Source organism: Gastrolobium bilobum, unplaced genomic scaffold (assembly GCF_033153095.1).
Source record: "Gastrolobium bilobum isolate Gb01-03AN ecotype WA unplaced genomic scaffold, APGP_CSIRO_Gbil_v1 utg30012, whole genome shotgun sequence".
NCBI lineage: Eukaryota > Viridiplantae > Streptophyta > Magnoliopsida > Fabales > Fabaceae > Gastrolobium > Gastrolobium bilobum.
Window position 1 is genome coordinate 6681 of NW_026899913.1, and position 18477 is coordinate 25157.

Consider the following 18477-nt stretch of genomic DNA (forward strand, 5'->3'; position numbering starts at 1 on the left):
CTGGTTGAGTTCTCCTACAACAACAGTTATCATGCCAGTTTGGGCATGGCCCCTTATGAGGCCTTGTATGTCCGTAGGTGTAGAGCACCTACTTGTTGGACGGATATTGGAGAGAGACAATTAATGGGGCCAGACTTGGTCCAAGAGACCACAGAGCATATTGAGATGATTAGAGATAGGCTGAAGAAAGCCCAAAGCCGTCAGAAAAGTTACTATGATGCCAAGCACAGACCCCTTGAGTTTTCTGAAGGGGATCATGTATTCATTCGATTATCACCCACTACAGGTGTTGGACGTGCCTTGGGAGTGAGCAAGTTGAGTCCACAATTCATTGGGCCCTACCAGATAATAAAGAGGGTCAGACTGGTGGCGTATCAACTTGCTCTACCTCCCAACTTGGCAAATTTACATGACGTCTTCCATGTGAGTCAGCTCCGCAGATATATATCTGATGATTCACATATTGTACAACCCGATGACATAGAGGTTATGAATGATTTTAAGTTCGTTGTTGGACCTTTTAAGGTTCTTGCTCGAGATAAGAAAAGGCTTCGAAATAGAGTCATTCCCATGATCAAGATTCAATGGGAAGGATTGACACCTGACAACGCCACATGGGAGCGGGAGGATGATATTTTCCGGCGTTATCCCGAATTTGATATCAGGTATGATCCGATTGTGAGGACAAAATCTTTTAAAAAGGTGCGGTGAATATAATAACCCTAATTAAATGAATTTTAAATTAGAGGGTTATAATGAGGACCTTATGGTCATAAATAGAATGATGATGAAATTCTAAGATTTTTGATACCCATATTGAGGGTATTTTGCACAGATGAATTTTCATCAGTTAAATTTTGACGGTTGACGCAGTGACAATCAGTAGAATAGCTCCAAGTCAGAAAATTATAGTTAGAGAGATAATCTAATGATATAAACATCATGAATGAGGTTAGGATATGATTTGATGAAGATTGATACCCATTGTAGCAGCAGCCGGTAGAATCCCGGAACGGGAAAAAGATGAGAAAATGGAAATAAAGACCAATATATGTCTAAAAAGTCATAATTAGACCAAAAATGTTAAAGTTAAGATGATTATGAAATCCGGGTACAGTTAAGAACACCGATAAAGTCTACAGTGCAATTAAACAACTGTTAGTGGATCTTTGATCTAGTAATCAAATTTTTAAGTTATGAACATGATAATTAGACAAAATTAATGTTAAGTACTTAAAGTTAGAGTCTTGGGAGTTTCTGGGTAAAAATTTGATGACGGATCAGTTAAAAATTCCACCGGGTCTCACTAAAGGACGAATGGTCACTTAGTGACATGGCACCCCTCATTAGGGCACCACCCCCTCCATTTTCTGGTCAGATTTCAGCAGCCCCTTCTCACTTCTCTCTCTAAAATTCAAACTTCCAACTTTGCTCTCACTTCTCTCTAAGATTTCATCTTCAAAACCTCACCAAATCACCAAACCTTCTTCATCAAAGTTGTTCCTCTCATCATCCTCTTCAAGAATATACCATTTTTGTTGCTAGAAACCAAAATTTCATGGTGACTCTCCTTGCATACAGCCATGGTGTTGACAAGTTCAAGCCTTAGAGATGATGTTTTGAGTTCTCTTTGAAGAACACTCTTTTGGTTCTTGTTTACTTGAGTTTTAGTGTAAGCATCTTGAATCTTTTTCTTGAAAAATCCCACCTTTGAGTTGTGTTCTTGAGTTCTAACTTTGAGTCTTTCTTAAAGGTGTGTTCTTTGTGGAAAAGATGCATCCTTGCTTGAGAAAAGTGGAAGCTTGAAGCCTTGGAACTAACTTGAAGAAGCAAGCATGATTACTTGGAGAAATGTTGACCAAAATTATTTCCCATCCACCTATATGATTCAGCCATCATGATTTTTCTATGGGATTGATGTTTTAATTTGGTAAAAATGGGTTCTTGATGTTCTAAAGTGTGGATAATCATAGGTGGAACCAAGGGAAAGGTTAAAAATGCAACCTTTAATCTTAAGAACATTAATTATGACTAAGGAATGGATTTGAACCCTAAGAATACCACTTAATCAAATCTTCCCTAAATAGTATGATTAGGGTTTTATGTTTAAAATTTAATTAAATGATGGATTAGTGGACTAATTAAGTGTAGGACTTAATTAACTAATGAGATGACTAAGAAATAGGCTTAAAAATACTAAAATAAACACCTAAACAATTCAGCCATGTAGGCTTAAGGTAGGGTCACTATGTTAAAATTAATATTAAGACCTAATTAGGATATTAATTTAGTGGTTAAGTGAAGTGGACTTAATTTGCATAATACACTAATTAAGGATTAAACTCTAAAATTGGACCAAAGTAGGATTTAGGTGCACTAATTCAGAAATTAGTAAAATTTAAGTATCATGACATAATGAAACTAATGATATTTCATAACGTGACTTAATAATATAAAAATCCAAGAATTAATATGAATTAGGATTTATAATCAAAAGTAATTAAGGTTTGTAATCACTCATTTTTGTCCTCCCACATAATAAACAGTAAAAACAATAATAAAGAAAAATGTGAACCTTCTATTATCATTATTTTTGTTTTATAAAAAAAAGGAAATAAAGGAAAATAGAGAATAAAAAATATTAATAAAAATAAAGTAATAGTAAGGTATGTTTCTTAATGAAAAGGAAATGTTGATAATGCCTCTCACCCATCTCTCATCTTTACATTTCAATAAACCCACTTGTTATCCATCTCTAACAGCCAAATTGTTGGGTTACGTCGTAGAAAAAAATAATAAAAAAGGAAAGAAAGGATAAGGCTATAGAAAGTAGAGTTTGGGGCGGTGGAAGAATAGCTATAGGACAGCAGAGGCGCCGACTGTTGCATCAAAAAGCCTGCAAGGTGGAGTGGCTGGAAACCCTCGTGCGAAGAAATCTCATGATATAGCCCTCTATAAATACCAAGGACATACAGAACGAAGGGGGGTGAAGGTTTTAAAAGAGAACCAACAAATTAATAGAAAAGATAGAAACTCATATGTGCACACTGTGAGAGAAAACTCATGACCAAGCCAATTAAAGAAGCCACCATCAACTCAACCCTCTGCGCCCTCCCGTAAGGTTGCTAGAAGATCCTTCACACTGCACCAAATTTGCTGCTTTCCTCACGCCATCAGCCGGTCACTGGAAGCCAACTCCACAACCTCCTTCATCACAATCTTCTAAAAGACGTGAAATACCAAAATCCCAAGGTTTCATCCCCTGCCACGGTCACTTTGGAAGATTGTCCATCACCGTGCTACATCGTCCAAAGCTCACGCAATCTCTACTACACCCACGTCGTCAACTGCTGCAAGTTTCTCCCTCACCATCGTGAGGACCTTAACTTGATTAAGGACTTGTGAGTTGTTGTTTTTTCGTGTTAAAATATTATTGCCCTTTTGTTGACTGATCTAGAAATCTCTAAGGATATAATATGGAGAAAGATTGTGATCTCATTTAATGATGGAACCTAAACATACACTGGAGCTTAGTTGAAACGTTGAGGGAGAAGGTTGAAACATATTATGTCAATTTGTTATCTTTAGATCTCAGCCATGTGTGATGTGCGGTCATGAATTTTTGTCTATTTTATTTGTTGCATGTATCATTAGGAAGCCATGTGTTAACTTGGGTCCATGAGTTTTTTGTCCTATATTAGTTGTTGTCTTTGTGATGTATGATAGATTAAAATAATATTGTTAGAAAATATCACATGCTCCAAAGATTTAATATTTTAATATTTTAATGTGATATCCACCTTTGATCATCAGGAAAGAAACATTTCTATACCGTAGAATAGCACGCATCATGTTACTTGGTTTATGTCTCTGTGCATTCACAATTCCCACAAAGCATATTTGTCGATTAGCCATTTTGTTTTATTAAAAAATATGTACAAGTGGGGCATCATCCATTCTATTGAAAGTAACATTGAAATATTTTAATAATATACATTAGCTTCATCTTTTTGGTTTGCATCTTACGAAACAACTTTGCCTCTTTTCTTCAATTCATATTTTTTTCAAATTATAATAGTAGTGATAACATGGTACTTTGTCTTATTATAACATGATTGGAATATTTTAATAATATACATTAGCTTCATCTTTTTGGTCTGCACATTCATGAAAGAACATTGCAAATTTCTCAATTCATCTCTTCTTTACGTTATACTAATAATGACGTAAAACCCATTTAGATTTTATCAATATTTCTAAATAAAAATTATCATATTAAATTTACATGGGTAATTTAACCGTGACGGTTTGTTAATCCCATAGATTTGGTTTTGGATCATTTTGGCCGAGACGGCCTGGTGATTCAAAATTCATTTAAGGTTATCATAAAATAACATGAAATATATGTTAAAAGGATTAGCTGAGTTGTGACAGCTTGTTAATTCTTTAGAATCATTTCGACTGTGACTGTCCGATGATTTTAGACTATTTAGTAATAATAAACAAAAAAATCAAAGTTTTATTTAAAACTATTTAATTTTTGGGTTAATTAAAAAATAATAATAAATAAATAAAAGATCAATTTGTTACCAATTGAAGTCGTGACGGCTTGTTAACCCCACACATTTTGCTTTTGACTCATTTTTGCCGAGACGGCTTGGTGATTCAAAATTAAATCAAATTTATCATAAAATTTACGATAACAAAAATTAATAATATGAATATTATTATTCTTCTAAAAAAGGATTAGCTGAGTTGAGACAGCTTGTTAATCCTACAATTATCATTTCGGATTATTTTAGCTGCGACAGTTTGATAGTCCGAAACCATCAAATCCAAAACTTTCAAAGTAAAACTACTTTCAAAAAATTAAAACCAATCAACACACAAATATTTTCTACAGAACGACGTAGCTTTGAGTTCCCTATTGTACCGAGGGATACGTCGGAGCGGGACTCTTCCCGTCAAGCACAAAAATAAAATTTCAAAATTAGTTGTCTTTTCCAACGATCAATTTTATTTAGGGTGAAATAAATATTTAAAATATTATCAATAATTTGCACAATTAATATAAGGTAACCGTTTTTTAACGGACGGTGTAGGGTGCTAATACCTTCCCTACTCGTAATCGACTCCCGAATCCATTTCTTTTGTATTCAAAGACCAGTTGTCTTTAAAAAAGGTTTTTTCCAATGTTTTCCTAAATAAACTTTGGTGGCGACTCCATTGTTTTAACCATTCAATATTCTTTCGCCGTCACGTCGCGATACGGTTGCGACAAGGTTTGTTAAGTAAACACATTTAAAGCTAAGTAACCAGTTTTTAAGCAAAATTGGGGAGAGAATATCTCCCTCCACAGAGGTCATATAGGGATGTGCCTTATATCAAATTGAAGCTTGAGATGTTATATATTTGGTGTCAAAATTTGGTATCAATTGAAGATGTATTCCATTCTGTATGTTCGTTTGAGTGAGGACTGCACATGGAGGCCATGTGCAGGGGTGCTGTACATGGCTTCAACTTCCACAAATTTTTTCTCCCTCTGTGCTTACTCAAATTAGGCTCATAATATTTAGCATTAAAGATAAAGGTGTCTAGGTATCTACATAAAAATTTTAGAGCAATTGGTTTAGTATATTTTCCAGAATCACAGAAATGGTAAATGATGTTTAGGGCCCTGTTCGGAGTTGGCAAACAGCTTCGCTTTTTCAACTTCAAATGGTGATAACCGGAGCTAGGAAACTCCAAATGAGGCATGTGATACCTTTATGGAAAGGTAATTGAGTCTATATTAGCATACTAAAAGATAAGAATTTTATAACAAGTTAGTCGCACCCAGTAACTAGAAAACAGAAGCATGTACAGTTATGGAAAAACCGTAAAAGTGATATTTAAGCTAAGTGGGCTTATGAGAATCCTTAGTAACTTATAATAATCATAAATATGGCTTGGATGAGTTGAAAATAATCTAATTTACCTAAGTGAGCCTTGCATGTGATTCTAAGCTATGTAAGTAATTGAAGATTAAAGTGGCTTGTAATAATGCATTAAAATATGTAATAAGTAATAATTGGTCTAGACTTGTAATGGGCATATTATTGGCTTATGAGTATGAAAAGTGGAATCATTAAATGATTAAGTCGTGGATATGACTTGATTAATTAATATGTAATTAATGATGTGAATGGTTCCTACTCTAGGTGTGCCTAGAGAACCGTGCACTTGAGGACTGTGTTAGAGCATACGTATTATATTGGAGTGTGGGCTTGTGCTAAGCTCCCTAAGGTAAGCTCCTAGTTCTAGTTGACTCCTCTCTCTTATGGCCCCACCATGATGGTGGGCATTATGGTTGTATTGTATGAAAGTATATGGTATGATGTATATGTGCATTCATTCACATTCATATAGATGTTATATGATCTTGATGTTATGATGATGCACTAATGATATATGTTATGAGGATCCTGGCCAGTGATCATGGTATGTAGGCTGCCTATGACTTGACTCTGGGAGCTATTTCATACTGAGGTTGTGTTGACTGTCTATGGCTTGACCCTGGAAGTCACACATGTGTAATTGTCTATGACTTTGACCCTGGGGTTACACAAGGATGATATGATGATGCTATGTTTATGCTGTATGTCTGTATTATATGCTTTATATCTGACTTGTCATGCAGGAAGTGGGCTCAGGGGTTAGAGGATCCTCTATGAACCTTGAGCTTACTGAGATGTTGTTATCTCACCCCGTTTGGGGACATAATTTCAGGTACCCAGAGTAGTGGTGATGCTTTTAGGGGCAAGGCCCCCCGCATTGGAGTAGTTGATGATGCAGCTAATGTTTTTATATTATGTTTAGATTTGATGTTGGCATGTAGACTTGTTAATATGCTTAATTATTTTAGGGAGATTATTGTATGTATTTATTTAGGCTCATGATTGTATTGTTAGAGCCATGGATTATTTACTGATGCTTTTATACTTTGAATTAATATAGACTTGATGCATGTATTCAGTTAATTTAGGCATGGAGCCTTATTATTTGTATTGACCGATTGAGGGGATTGCAGTCCGTGTGGGACTTGCAAGCTATCTGTTTAAATTATTGTATCAATTAGGTGACCTGTATGTGCGGGACCATGTTCCTAGTTTTCTGAAATACAGCTGTTATGCTATCTGTGAGACTCCATCAGGAATGACACTTGATGTCATATCTTGATGGTCAATGGCCACTAATACTGGCTCATGGGGTTAATTAGGAGATGTATGTTTAGATTTACGCTTTTGCAGTATCTCACGTGAACGTTTTTAGAAATGTTTTCATAAAAGGTTTTGGAAAAAGCTTACTTGTATTTTTGTAAAACGCTTTATTATTCTTTTAAAATAAAGTCTTTCGCTGTGTATGCCAAATATCATGTATGTTAACAACCGGAGTACTACGGGGTGTTACACCTCCTACCATCTCTTGGCCCAATATATGGGCTTTACCAACTTAGGCCCATTATCCCTTATTGGGCCAAAATCACATATGCTAGAATTCAAGACAACTTAAGGTGTTTGTGTGTGACCCATCAGGCCCAACATAGCCACTGACATAAATGGACTTGGACCCATTAAGCCCAATCCATCTAATGACAACACAAAGCACTAGCAAGCTTTGTTGTCTCAGAGCTAGTTGAGTTCATCGAATGATCAACCTATTATACCTATTTGGTTACCGTGTGAATTGTCCTTTCGTCTCGGTTATCTGTTCCATTGACCTTGGTCAAGGAAAATATATCAACCCTTGCGGTCTAAGATTAACTTTTGCCGAAACAAGAAATCTTCATTTACAGACTCTAAAAAGCGGGCCATCTCATGACTCCTTTACTATGCATAAATTCCTGAGTCCCGTAAATGTCATCCCAGTTTCACCGGTCTATGGATAACCTAATCTCTCATAGAGATTGACGAATTCCTTCAGCTTGTCACACTAGCCTTGAGTTCTTAGGGCATGCCCAAGAGTATACCTACTAGTTTGCATGTTTCAGGCAGAGAAGGTATACAATCAAAGCAAGCCTTCCAGAGCATAGGTCTATGTGATAATGTCAAGTCTAAGGAAAGGCGCACCCAAACAATAAGAGACATTACCTATTGATATTATCTGTGAGATTTTCTTGTAGTGTCTCTTTGTGGGTCAGTTCAGTGCGAGCTATTCTTCAATAGGTCCACCCACGAGTCAACTAAGACATCTCCATGCTTGTATCTCACGAGGACTCTACCTTTCATCACCTTGCAAGTAGCTGAGTCGTGCCAGTCCTACCTAGGAACACCAATGCCCATTATCGATATCTCTAGACTAGGAACATATTTCTGGCAATGGACGTGTGGTGTCATTGAGCCCTCATGATCGTTATCCCTATCACAGATCCTCAATGTGACACCTGTTCCATTCCAAGGGCTTTATCCAGTTACTCATATTCAATATTTGAGACATACAATATGAAACAAGATAAAGAATGCTTTTATTCATAAAATTTATTCATAACAATAAAGAAGTACATGAGTCCTTTTGACTCTCAGATTATCTCTTAGACACCTATATCTAACACATATTGCTTGCTGATTTTATTATTTTGGATTATAAGGAGGTCCCTATAATTTTAGGAAGACCCTTTTTGGCCATTGGAGGAGCCATAATTGATGTAAAAGAATGTGAGTTGTCCATGAATGTGAATGGTGAAAAGATGAAGTTTATTGTCTTAAAAGCTATGAAATACCCAAGGGAGGTATAAGATTGTTCTTGGATTGATGTGATTGATTGTCCTGTTAAAGAAAAATTTAAAGAGGAAGAATTAAAGGACCCATTAACAAATACTACCATTAAGGATTATGAGGAAGATAATGCAAATGTAGAGGAATGTAAAAATTGGCTGAACACCGAACCTGTCCTAGTTAGAGAGGAAATTTTTTTGATTCCTTAGAACTGTCCAAGAGGGGATTTAGACTTCCAAAGCCTTCAATTGATGAACCTCTTATCTTAGAGCTTAAGCCTATGCCTAATCGTCTTAGGCATGCTTATTTAGGAGAAAAAGACACATTATTTGTCATTGTGTCTAATTTCCTTACTAATTTAGAGGAAAAACAACTGCTAGTTGTTTTAAAAAAATTCAGAAAGGCCATAGGTTAGACTTTGGCAGATGTTAAGGGAATAAGTCCACCTTATTGCATGCATAAAATTTTATTGAATGACCCAAACAACAGGTCCTTTAAGCAGCAAAGAAGAATGAACCCCATAATGAATAAGGCGGCGAAAGAGGAGATTATAAAGTGGCTGGATGCATTATCTCATTTTTGGCAGTAACTGGGTAATCCCAATTCAATGTGTACCAAAGAAAGGTTGGATCACTGTAATTGAGAATGAGAACAAGGAGATAATCCTCACTTGGACTGTCACTGGTTTGAGGATTTGTATGGATTATAGGAAACTCAATAAAGCCACTAGGAAGGACCATTTTTCTCTCCCCTTCATAGATCAGATGTTAGATAGGTTGGCTGAAAGAAGGTATTATTGTTTTCTCAATAGCTATTCAGGTCATAACCAAATAGCCTTAGCACTTGAAGATCAGCCAAAAATCACCTTTACATGCCATTATGGCACTTTTGCCTTTAGGAGAATGTCTTTTGGGCTGTCCAATGCACCAGCCACCTTTTCAAAGGTGCATGATGGCTATTTTAACTGACATGGTTGAAAGATTTTTGAATTTTTCATGGATAATTTTAGTCTGTTTGGATACTCTTATGAGGATTGCCTAGGCAACTTAGAAGAAAGTGCTAAAGAGATGTGAGCCAACCAATTTAGTTTTGAATTGGGAAAAATATCACTTTATGGTTAAAGAGGGTATAGTCCTTGGCTAAAAAGTCTGCAAAGATAGGATGGAAGTAGACAAGGCTAAGGTAGAATTGATTGAGAAATTTCCGCCTCTATCAAATGTAAAAGGAATTAAGAGTTTCCTTGGACATGAAGGTTTTTATAGAAGGTTCATAAAAGATTTTTCAAAAATTTCTAAACCTCTAAGTCACCTGTTGGAATTGAATGTTCCTTTTAGATTTGATGACGCATGCTTGAAAGCTTTTGAAGAATTAAAACAGAAATTGATTACAGCCGTTATCATAATAGCCCCTGACAAAGTGGTGGACCCAGAAAATTTTATTTATGTATGCACATTTTGTGCGGAGGTTCAGAGGTTCGGGCGCAGCGCCTCCCGAAAATATTTTATTAAACAAAGTTTTAAACGCATTAAAAAATAAAAGAATATAAACAAGGACGGATTTATATCCCTCATGTTACATGAACCAAATTTTTTGTCATGTTAAAAAAGGACAAGACCAATTCATTAAATAATGTGCCCTCTCACTTTTTTTAATATTATATAACTTGTCTTTTTCTTAACATCATAAAAAAAATTAGTTCTTATAACATGAGGGATATAATCCCTAAGAAAAGAAAAGAAAAGAAAACTTCAACTTAACATAAAAAAATAGTATTCAACTTAATGATATAAAAACACTAAAATATAAGCCGTAAATAAGATATGTTTCTTTCTTAGTACATGTGCTTGCATTCTTGGTAATGCAGCCACTAAAATAACTCCTTACATTTCTAATTAATTATAAAATATATCTCATCTTTACTAAAAACAATTTAGGCTAAATTACAATTTAGCACCCTGAACTTTGATTCCTGTTCAGAAAATCACCCTTTCGTTTTAATTAAGACAATTAACCTAAATATATTATACAATTTAAACAATAAGTATCTCCGTAAAAAAAAATCCAATCCTGTTAAGTCTTTCTTGTGAAACCCCAAACACATGTCGTTTACTTCTCTCCCAAGTCCCAGCACACGTTCGTGACTGCTCTTCACCGAATGATTTTTATTCAGCGTCTTTCCTTATAAAAATTGTTTTCTTCTTCTAACACATTTCCTGTCTCTTTTTCTTTTTCTTCTCTCCATCGAAAAAAAAAATCCTATATGGTTTTCATTAGTTGCTTCAGACGACCAGAAAGTTAGTTTTTTCTACCTGAAAATATTACAATAACATACGTATTCTTTTGGGGTTGAATTTGTTAGTTATTACAAGCCCTCAACATACAAATTTTCGGAAGTGAAGAACCTTAAATCCGGGCAAAGATGCTTTGGCCCTGTGTATGATGAGAGTATCACTTAAAGATAGAAAAACTAAAATCAACTAATAGAGTAAACAAAATTCAGATGGAAGGAACATTCAAGAAACTAAAGAACAAAAGAAAAATAGAAACATAAAGTGTAAAAGAGAAGAAGAGATGAATCATTTGAGTAATCAGGGGGTGGCTGAAGCCATAGGGCAGAGCGCATCTTTTACTTCTCTGATATTTTCTTCCTTTTTATCATTTTTTCTTACTTGTTTTTACATCTCAGTTCATGCACTTGAAGCTTGCTCTGATTACGAATGCTGAAAGTCGCTTTTCGGAAGAAAAGTGCAGATACCAGTTCTGCTAGTCGGTACAAATGCGTACCAAAAAAGTATCCCAAAAAATTATAATAAGTGCATGATAATTCCTAGAATAATATATTTGACTTGTGAAACGAGTTTCAAGTTAAAATGATGAGAACTGGTGTCAGAAACTGATACTGGCTATGAAAAGCACGTACTGGAAAGGTGCTCCGAAAAATATAATAAAAATATGATAATTCTTGTAAAATTGAGTAGGTTAAGAATCATAAGTTTGGGATTAAAATGCTAAGCGTAGCAATTAAAGTTATTACTGTGTGTTTTATGGTTAAGTGGCTATATATACTCATTCTTTGGGCACAAAACCGTAGACTCTCTTTTCCTACGTGACTTTGGGCGGTTGAGGGTCTTCAAACACTGTTCCATTGCTCTTCTTCTTTAATTCTTGAGCTTTGAAGCCTTTTCTTCCATTCCCTTCATCTAAACACTTGGTGTGAGTGAGAATCACCTTTGGGAGTCACTACTAGAAAAATCCTATATATCGAGGGAATTGCTATGCAAATTCCGTCGCTAATTTCATCCTCGCTACTACTTTCCCTCGCAAATTCCCTCGCAAACGATTTTACGAGGGAAAGTAGTAGCGAGGATGAAATTAGCGACAGAATTTTCATAGCAATTCCCTCGCTATACAGGATTTTTCTAGTAGTGAGTGTGTTGATGGCCTTGTTCTGGGTCTAGAGAGTTGTTCTTGTAGTGTTTAGTTGCTGACCTTGCTGTTTGGGGTTGTTGGAGCCATTGTCATGGCACTTGGTGCACCAATGAGTGATCTTTGGGTGCAAGAACCAAACTTTGTTGGTCCATTTTTGTACTCCTTCTTGGTCTGAGTTTGAGGAGCTGTTGGTGAGCTCCAAGAGTCTTCCATTCTGAGTTTGAAGCCTTGGGTGAGTTGTTCCACCTTTGATCCTAAGTTTTAATGCTTAAAAGAGGTGTCTTTGCATGTAAATGAGTTAAGCAAGTAACCAACTGTCATATGAACCTAAATGGACCTTAAGATGCATGTTTAAGCTTCTGGAAGTGTTAAAAATGGAACCTTGGAAGGATATTTTTGCGAAATAAAGAATCTGGGTTCTGTCGCGAAATATTCGGATATTTGGTTGTTAATATCCGGATATTGATATCCGGATATGGGTATCCGGATATTGATATCCGGATACTGATATCCGAATATTTCCAGAGAGATATCCGGATATTGCTTATCCGGATATGTCCTCGAGGAATATCCGGATATTCTGGGATTTCGAAGAACAGTAGCTGCACTGTTCATACAGTAGGCTATTGAGGGTTTGTGGACCCTAGAGTGTTGAAGTTGAACTTCTGTTTTAATTGAGCTAAGTCAGAATCAAGTGATTAAAGGCTTGTGGCTTTGTGTGAGCCTTAATACGTAAATCGTAAGAGGAAAAATGTAGTCTTTATGTTCATGCTTTTGAGCTTTGTTGTTGATATGCTTGCTGGTCCTAATCAGATTGTGATCTGCTGTGTGTGGGACTTGAGCTGTGTGGACTCTTGGCATTGGATAGTGAGCTTGCAAGGTAAGCTTTCATGTCCTCGATTTAGCCATGTTGTGGTTCCACCATGTCCCATGGGGGTATGGTTATATGCATGCTGTGTTACATGCTTTTGGTGTTTTGGAAATGCTATTGAGCTGTTATATACTAGTGCCTTTTGGATATGCATGTGGTGTTCCACCTATACGGTAAGCCTGAGTATGTAGCACATACGATATGGTGAGGCTGTGGGTGAGGTGCAAACGGTGTTCCTTGTACTACATGTGGGTGATAGACATATCCCTGCATTTCTCTGGCCAGTAGAATAGTTTAAACACACATGACATGATTATCTGTTACACTGCATTGAGTTTTGGAACTTATACTGAGTTACTACTTTTAGAACTTATATTGCACATGTAAGTGAGCTTGGGGTGGAAGATCCTTGAGGACCCCTTGTCTTACTGAGATTTCTGGTTTTAAGATCTCACCCCACGTTTAGGGAATGCTTATTTCAGGTTCAGGTAATGCGGGGGTTGAGACCTCTAGTGGCAGGAGGCCAGAGCTTAGCTGATAGATGTTGCATGTTTATGCTGCTATGTTTGATGCTGGATCCTGTTTAATGTCTTATGCTTTTAGCTTCAGTTTATGGATTATTATGTTGAGACTTGGTTGATTATGTCGTTGATTTGGTGAGCATGGGGATTGTCCATGCCACATAGACTCGTTTATGTCTTGTTTTAGTTGGAGTTGTAATAATGTATCAGAATTATTGTCCGGACTACGGGTAGTAGATCTATGACTTAGATACTCACTTTATTATATTATGAGGTATTCAGTTAGCTGTTTTTTGCAATATACATACAGGCATGATTTTATGAAATTGATTAAGTAATCAACTTGGCTAAGTATAATGACGTCATAATTGAAAAGAAAAAGATTTTTCGCATTTTTAATTAAGCGCAGCTTAATACGATAGCATGATAACATTACCGGGTATACACGGGGTGTTACACTTATCAAGTCCTTGGCTCCATATCATGGATTTGGGTGACCCATCAGTTAGAAAGAGTGGAGTAATTTATAATAGAGGTGTAGGAGATTGGTTAATAACAGGGTGGAATAGACACTACTAAGTGTTGAGATATATAGTCTCACATTGGTTGTATGTGCAACTAATGTGGAGTTTATAAAGCTTTGGGCACTCCCACCCTTTGAGCTAGCTTTTGAGGTGGTGTATCCTAAGGTTTTTACATGGTATCAGAGCCTCGCCGCCCCCCACTTTCTCTTGTGGTGTTTCTTAGCACAGGTAGGCTGGGCCTGTTGCATTGTCCACTCTTCAAGCCCAATGGGCTCTCGTGTGAGGGGGCGTGTTGAGATATATAGTCCCACATTGGTTGTATGTGCAACTAATGTGGAGTTTATAAGGTCTTGGGCACTCCCACCCTTTGAGCTAGCTTTTGGGGTGGTGTATCCCAAGGTTCTTTACACTAAGGAAAATCTTTCTAGAACTTAGTCATTTCCTATTGTTCAGGAAATGAGAATAATTTTATATGACAACAAAATTTTGAGATAAAGGTAGTTTCTGGAAGAATAAATATCCCAGGTCCAATGTGATTTTAGACTAGCTTTTCTTCTTATTTTCATTTTACTATTTAGAATCATGGGACTTAACAAGATGGTTCATAGAGAAAAGTTTTCGGGAAAAGAAGAATAACGAGACAAGGTGAAAGGAGAAGAAAAACAACAACAATCAATGTGAAAGAAAAGTGCATGCATTATATATCATATACCTCTTGTTTTAGAATAATATGAAGAAACAAACTTTTTCACACATAATAAACACTGCGAAAGAAAAAATGCATAAAGCAGATCATGTATCTCTTCACTTCTTTTAAATCATAAGCTTCCTACTTATAACCCATAATCATTTATTTTAGTGCCTCGTGGAATTTAATGCCACATCGGAGCCAGAATAAAATATCAGGCTTAAAATATAATAGATAGCTAATCTTATGAAATATATGATAGAGAAAAATTAAGATGCAGAAATATAACTCACAATATTTGAAGAGGGAATACAAATTTCATAAACTGACTCAAACTTAATATATAAACCAGAAACTAAAACTGAAAAACATAACATTAAGAGACACATTACACCCAAATAAACTCTAACTTAATGACTCATTATACTACCCAAAACTGACCCATTATGATACCGTTAAGACTCATCAAACAACTTTAGTGCAGCACATGGCCGTTACATCAAACTTAAAAGACCATTGAATTTTCTAACGGACAAAAAACAAAGAGACTCTAACCATATAAGTATACAACCGACAATATATTTTTAACCAAAAATGAATAAATAAACAAATGGTGCTAGTGATTGATGTTCCAATTATATGTGTTATAATCATGTTTGATAGGTATTTATAAAAATTTTAAACCAACTACAATACAAAAAACACTTTAACAAATGAAATGGTCAAGACATATAAATTTTAAATGAACAAGAACCAACATATCTAAATGCTAAAGAATTGTTTCATCAAATAGTAAAGTTTGATAATCTTAGTGGCATGGTGGGCAAGTGAGTATTTTAGAGATTTTTCCCCATGCATTGCCACTTAGAGATTAGCAAACCTGTCTCTGAAAACACAACTTTTACAATTACTTAATTATTACTGAAATCTCAAATAATTCAAATGTACTTTCACTAATCAGCATCCTATAACATATTTAAACGTGCCTCATCATTCAAAGGAGATCATTGAAACATTCTAAGTTGCGATGCCGGACCACACAGGGAATAAACATAATCATCAATTCAACCACAGATTCAAGAAATCAACAAGTTACCAACATGATTTTTCTTTCCTTCTTTCATCAGGTAATCTAGAAAAAAGTGGTTCAGAACCAGATCAAGTAACAACACAAGAGGGTTTATTAACAAGGGATTTGAAAGAAAACAACGTGAAAAATAAGATCTTTTCCAAAGTGAAGGATCGAAGAAACATTCAAATATAAAAAAACAAACACCTAAATTGAGAAAAAAAAAGTTAATTAATGGAAATTGAAAGGGGAAGATTGAGATTTTTAGCAAAGTGAAGAGAGTGTGTAGTGAGGTTACAGGAAGATAAGAAAAAGGATGCAGAAATAGAAAGACTACCTTGCGGAGGAGGGACTATGGCAAAGAGAGATCATGGCAGTGGCGAGGCCTTCAGAAGATCAAATGAGTACTTTGGAAATTATGAACAATTTTTTTTATGACAAAGTTATGAAATATAAAATTATAATGTTATTTATTTTATTTTAAAGACAAGGTAATATAAATTATCACGTATTTGACGCAATGCTTACTTATGATTTGGAAATTTGATGACATAAAAAGTATTGATTGAAGGTTTTATTTTTTATATGTTATGGCCTATGATTATGAATTGTTTTTGGGAAAACACTTGATTAAAACATTGTGACTAATAGTATGTATTAAGTTCACATCGCTTTATTTTTGGCGGAGAGCCTTTGCTATAATTCTATTTGAATATGTAACACCACACACCTTCCTTTGACCCCACATTCCAACCACCATATGAAGCTACCTTTTTCCTTTCATCATTTTCTTTTTTTAACACTCTTTCTTTTCCTCCTTCACTGTAACCCACCTTTCCTAATAGCATTACATGCAAAATTTTACCTTTCTTGTTTCTCTCAAATTAACCAAGGATCACACACACTATTACATGCAAAAGCTCACTCTATTATTTCACTTTTTCTTCTCAGCTGTGAGAAACCCACATTGGACCACCATCACCAACACATTTCTCTCCTCAGATCTTCATCCGCATAGTCTTAAAAGGTTGACCACCCAATCGAGATTTCCTCTCCTTCTCCATCCTCGATTTTCTCATTCCTTCAAGCACTAACTTTGTCACTTTTAACTAAAGTCCTAAAGATAGAGAAGGAGAAATCTTTAGCAACCAAGGTTAGAGTGAAATTCTGAAAGCTTAAGCTAAAATTGTTGTGAATAGGAAGATTATTTTCTCCTTGGGATTATACTTCATTCTCAGATTTTACCAAAAGATGGAGATGGAGGCCAAATAGAGCTGGATAAGGAACCAAGAATCCTGAGGGAATCATCACCATTAGGTAAGTTATAGAATAAACCCTTGCATACTCTATTGTGGAATTCAAAATTATGCATCGAGGGATACATGCATGTTTTCTGATTGTGTATGGGTAATCTTTTATTGGAAAAAGGAAGATAACAATGTGAGTTGTTATTGATTTGGGACTTCTACTTATGCATGATCATATAATATGACAAATGAACAATGCATTGATTTTGGAAATTTGTTTTAGTATAGGATGCATGCATGTTTTTCTAGACCTTAGAGGCGTAGTATGGTGTGCTAGTGTTCGGACTTAGAAACTCCTAGTGAGTTGCAGATGTCAAAATCTGCATTCTGATGTTGCTCACTGGAGTGAGTAGTCACCTGAGAGGAATGCCCTCTTGGCCTTCCTTGCTCTAGAGTGTAGTTGCATGAAAACTGCTTTTTCTGGTCTCCCTCACTGGTCTTGCTCACTGCAGCAAGCAACCTAACGAGGATATCTATATAAATTATATTTATTTATGAGGTCTTGCATCTTTTCATTTCACTTAATATTTGTTATGATCAATGTACAATGTTTTACTTTCAAAGATTTCAATAGTATGTTATAAAGCTTGGTACGGTACATAAGAGATTCTAAGGTACACTGATTAACAACTTGTGAGAGATGCCTCACTTGTTTGAGCTCAATACATAGACAGGTCAATGAGTGAGAGGCACATACAGTAGAGTTATCCAGGGTCTTCAAGACCATACAATAGCTATAAACGACTAGTAAACCTTCTATATGTATTTATATATGCATGTTTCTTTCTTCATGAAACCAATAGCAGGGCTAGTTACTATGACATAACACTAACCATGACATATTCTCAAATTACGATAGAGCATGATTCGTAGTTTTATAATTTTCTAGGATTCACATCTCACCTTGTTGGGATTTCATCTCAGGAAAACAAGATGTAATCAGAGAGATAATGAAGATTAGATGATGTGTCATTACTTAGATGATGTGTCAACATTTGTATTAGTCAAGTTAGTTAGTCGGTTAACTACCCTTGTATATATACCTTGTGTACTGTGTAATCGAGAATGTATTGATTCTAAGAAAGCGTTGCATGTTATTCATCTTCTGGTCTCTTCTCCTTCTCTGATATGGATTTCATCATTTTCCCTCATGTTCTTCTTTGCTGTTCTCATGGTATCAGAGCTTGAAGCTCTGGTATCCATCATTTTCCGCTACTTTTGATTCAAGTTCTTCTTCCATGGATGCATCGCATCTAACCATGGAGAATTTAAACCAAACAGAAAACCAAAACCCAAACCAAAACCTCAATAACCA

At 35.6% G+C, this 18477-nt stretch overlaps 1 long non-coding RNA gene across 1 annotated transcript; it reads left to right on the plus strand.

Moving 5' to 3' along the window:
- Positions 1-2534: 2534 nt before the first annotated feature.
- Positions 2535-7002, plus strand: LOC133294180 (uncharacterized). Its single transcript, XR_009749163.1, has 3 exons — positions 2535-3401; positions 6201-6285; positions 6769-7002. It is a non-coding gene; the product is annotated as an uncharacterized LOC133294180 (long non-coding RNA).
- Positions 7003-18477: the final 11475 nt, after the last annotated feature.